The sequence below is a fragment of the Limulus polyphemus genome, unplaced genomic scaffold, assembly GCF_000517525.1.
Source record: "Limulus polyphemus unplaced genomic scaffold, Limulus_polyphemus-2.1.2 Scaffold4636, whole genome shotgun sequence".
Lineage (NCBI taxonomy): Eukaryota > Metazoa > Arthropoda > Merostomata > Xiphosura > Limulidae > Limulus > Limulus polyphemus.
In genome coordinates this window covers 43,063-47,430 of record NW_013670246.1, presented here as the reverse complement: position 1 = coordinate 47,430, position 4,368 = coordinate 43,063, and the positions used below count along the sequence as shown (strand labels likewise).

The 4,368-nt window shown below is 30.9% G+C and overlaps 1 long non-coding RNA gene across 2 annotated transcripts in view; it reads left to right on the top strand.

Annotated features, from left to right (window-relative positions):
- Positions 1-2,626: 2,626 nt before the first annotated feature.
- LOC106471461 overlaps positions 2,627-4,368 on the top strand; it is a 19,465-nt gene continuing 17,723 nt past the window's right edge. For both annotated transcript variants that reach the window (XR_001291551.2, XR_002613259.1), the window contains exons 1-3: positions 2,627-2,742; positions 2,863-2,952; positions 3,232-3,400. This is a non-coding gene — a long non-coding RNA (uncharacterized LOC106471461). The remainder of the gene's footprint in view (positions 2,743-2,862; positions 2,953-3,231; positions 3,401-4,368) is intronic.

The window sequence follows — 4,368 nt, the reverse complement described above, 5'->3', positions numbered from 1 at the left end:
TTTAGTTTCAGGCGGACTCGTGATTACAAAGCGGGATTTCAGAAACCTGAAGCTAATATGACAAACTCTGATATTTCAAGTTTTCACAAGTAGGCTGTACAGGATGTGATACAAGCTGTTAATAATTTTAGAGATGTCACAATATTTGTGTTTCTTTTCACGTTTTACAGCTTTCATTAACTCGGCCACTAAGTGTTATGTAGTTCTAGTTAACTGATAAGGAATCGCATCTGATTGTAGAGTATAATACACCCACGTTTGTCTGTAACTCTTTTAAAAAAAAGTTACATCGAGTTTTGTAACGATTAATTTTTTGTAAATGTATTAGTGCAGTAAGTGTCTATAGATAAGAATGTTGTCATCATGGATGACATTAACGATTACGTAGTTTCGTTTTCTGTATAAGGTTTGTGAAACTTTAAATAGGTTATAAATCAAATACTTTATATTAATCAAACGTCGAGTTTAGAAGCTGCATTAACAGTTTGCAGTAGTCAAAGTTTTATAAAGTAAGATTTCTTTTCTTTTGTTTTAAAGAAAAATATTTTACAGTATCATATTGCCTGACAAATATAAATAAATTAATATATATATACAGAGTACTTATTGCATTAAAAATAAACAAACTTCTGGTTCTAATTGATCACAACTGTTTGCGAATAAAAATGTTTTTTTTTAAGTAGATATATTGCTAACTGGCATGGTATTCTTATAAGATGGAATCCAAATGGGCCTTTCAAGTTAGAATCGAGGTTCGATTCCTTGCAATGGACTGAGCACATTTAGTCTGCTGTGTAACTTTGTTCTAAAGACTTCTAAACAACGTATGATAATAAATTTCTTTCAATTTCGATTAGACAGTATTCAGTTCTAGTGGCTCCATGATATAAAAATTTGAAACATTTGTTCAATTTCGATTAGACAATATACAGTTGTAGTGGCTCCATGATATAAATATTTGAAACATTGTTCTCAATTTCGATTATACAGTATTCAGTTGTAGTGGCTCCATAATATAAATATTTGAAACATTTGTTCAATTTCGATTGCACAGTATTCAGTTGTAGTGGCTCCATAATATAAATATTTGAAACATTTGTTCAATTTCGATTAGACAGTATTCAGTTGTAGTGGCTCCATGATATAAATATTTGAAACATTGTTTTCAATTTCGATTATACAGTATTCAGTTGTAGTGGCTCCATGATATAAATATTTGAAACATTTGTTCAATTTCGATTATACAGTATTCAGTTGTAGTGGCTCCATAACATAAATATTTAAAATAATTAATAACTTCTGAATGTTCATGAATTTCGTTGTTTATAATTTCATGACTCTCATTCATTGCCCCCCCCCAGGGGGCTTAGTATAGCAATAAGTATGTTCATAATTTTATCGACAAACGTAAGAAAATATGTAAATAAAATAAAACACTAATTAGAAATAAACCAGTCCATTGACTTCAACAAATTGTTATAATAAATAGATATAAATTATGATAAGTTTGACAAAATGAAATTTAAATTCATAATTTAAAAAATAAATAAACTAAATGGATGACATGATTAAGAAAACCTAGAATGGAAATTTTATATAATTTCTTAATATTATTTTGGAAGTTGTTTGTTGTGAAGCGCAAAACTACACAGTGTGCTATCTGTGCTCTGCCCTCCGCCAGTGTCGAAACCTGATTTTTAGCATTACAAGCCTCCAGTCTACCGTGGGGAGGGGGGACATTTTGGAAATGGTAAAAAAAATTATTTGTTTTTCGGTTTTTCGTAATTTGCAAAACACTATGGTTCCTACGAGATGCATTTTTTTTTGTCTCCAGCTCCAACATAACAATGTGAAGAGTGTCTTACAGAAGTGATGTTTTCTGTATACCTCTGAATTTAATTATCTAATATTTTTTAACCCATTAGGATTTATTATAAAATTGGTTTATACTATTCTAAGCAAGTTATAAAATATATTTTTCTAGATTCGATGAGAATTATTGATTTTTTTTTAAATCGAATGTCACGATACATGTTATGTCGCTAAAAATCGAATTTTGACACCTGTAGTGGGCACAACACAGACAGCCCATTGTGTGGCATAACCACAAACAAACAAATACGATGCATGTGTTTCAGCACTTTCATCATTAGAAATTTCTGAACATGTCGTCGGCAAAGACGAGTATTAGCCGTTTTTTTTTCAGAAGCATCAGAGGACTTCGTTATCAAAAATTTTAGAAAAATCTGATTTAAAAAATTTATTTTCTGTTGAGACACTTGGCGAGTTTAAATGATCTTGTAAAGTCCAGCTTATAAATTAATTGTTATTGTTACTTTGGACTATCTATTTTTATATTCATGGATAAAAATGTAGAAATGTTATTTAATGAGAGGTTTCGTTCTCCGAATCTGGTTAACTCAACTTTTCTAGGCAAATGGAGAATATATAAAACATGTTGGTAAACGTTTTTCTTCAGTTTCGTCATAAGTTGGTTAAGAAAGAATTCTGTGGAACAGTCTTTTTTTTCTTTTTTTTTTTTTTAGTTTACGAAATATCGCCCTCTAGTGAGCACATATGCAGTTACGTTTTGTGAGATACACAGTGCAGTATAGCGTACCTGGCGGTTAGCGTTTAGTTAGTTGACTTGGGGTCGTAGTATGGTGATGTGTTGCTGTATTATTCTTAGATATCAAACTTTTCAAATGGGTTGACCGTTCATCTGTAAATGTCCTTCAACGTGTAAGCCATATTTGTCTAAAGTAATTCGACTTATAGGATTCAAAGATAATTGACGTTTTTCAGTGCGCTTGTTGTGATTTTATTTTTTAGTAAGGTTACTTGTTGATACTTACTTTGCAGGAATGTCAGCGAGGGCTCTTGGTAATAGAAGCCGCTAGTGCTGAGAAACATAGGTTCGAGGAAGTAGGCTTTCTCGTGACTGTTAAGAGAGTACGTGAACTTGAAGTTGAAGAAGATTAAGTTGGTTTAAGATTTGTTTCATAAAATTTAAAGCTTTTTCGTGTTAATTTCTATTGTGAGTATATATATATATAGGAATCCTAATCACCATACCTTGCATATGAGGCCTAAGTTTTTCAGCAAATGTTAACTGTTTTAAAATGATTGATACTTAAAAGTTAAACGACTTAAAAGTTAAATATTATTTTTTGCATTCTAAGCCTAAGTAATGTGGTACAAATTAATATTAACAAATTGTTTTCTGTCAAGAGTGGGATTTTGAAACACCAGTTTAAGACGTTAACTTCTGAGGTTTACAATGATGACACCAAAGACGGATTGCAAGAAGTTCGCTCCAAATATATTCAACAAATCAAAATGTCAGCATTGTTTCAAGACGAAAGAAGCTCATTCGGCTGACGCTCTAGAAAGTAACAGAGTAAGTAAGCCTGATGTGATGTTAAAATTTTTTTACATTTCGACACTAAAACAGAGGGTTATTTTAAACCAAGATTAAACCAATATATTTTTTAATGGGGGGGGGATTTCTGGTTTCTTGTTTCAGAAAACAAAACAGCAAATATTATACTGTTATATGGTTTCAGTTTTGTTTTGTTTTTTCCCTGTTATAAAAAAATAATAATAAAATGTGGTAATAACGATAAACAATTAGGCAGATACAACTAAAGACTTTTTCACAATGATTTTTATTAACCAGTACTGAACGTTTGTTGACTTGTGTTTCTATAGCATAATTAGTCATCGGATTTTATGGGTACATATATAAATTCATCATATAAATGTATATGATAGTTGTAACTTAAAGTCTTGAGTGATAAAATTAATGCATTTAAGTCGTGTGAAAAACAAATTGTGTATGAATTAGTGGGAGAATAAGTGACAAGTTTTTTGTTTTTCATTCTGAGTTCAGGCTTATCACTGTTAGACTATACTAATATAGCCAATATCGTATTATTATTATTTTTCTTAAGTTTATTTTATGATAAACGTGTGATATTAGTGGTTTATTGTGAAGTTATTCATACACATTTCATATATTCTTCGTGGGATATTGGTTAATTCTTCACAGTAACAAAGGTAGAAAGGAGTCGAGATATGCCAGTGTCAATATAGTTTTTTTTCTTCTGTTTCTATAAGAGCTCAACGACTGGCACTAGCCAAATATGGGAAAAGAACCCCAAAATATCATGATACATTTAATCACAAATAATTTTAGATTTGTGAAGGAAAGTACGTAGACGTTATTATTATTGGGTCGATATATTTTAAGTTTCTCCGGGTCGGAAGGTCATCCTCTAATCCCCCCCCCCACCCCAAAAAAAAACATGGAAGAATGAAAAATCCCCATTTTAATAACAGTTTGCGGGGATTTTTTTTTTTTTTTTT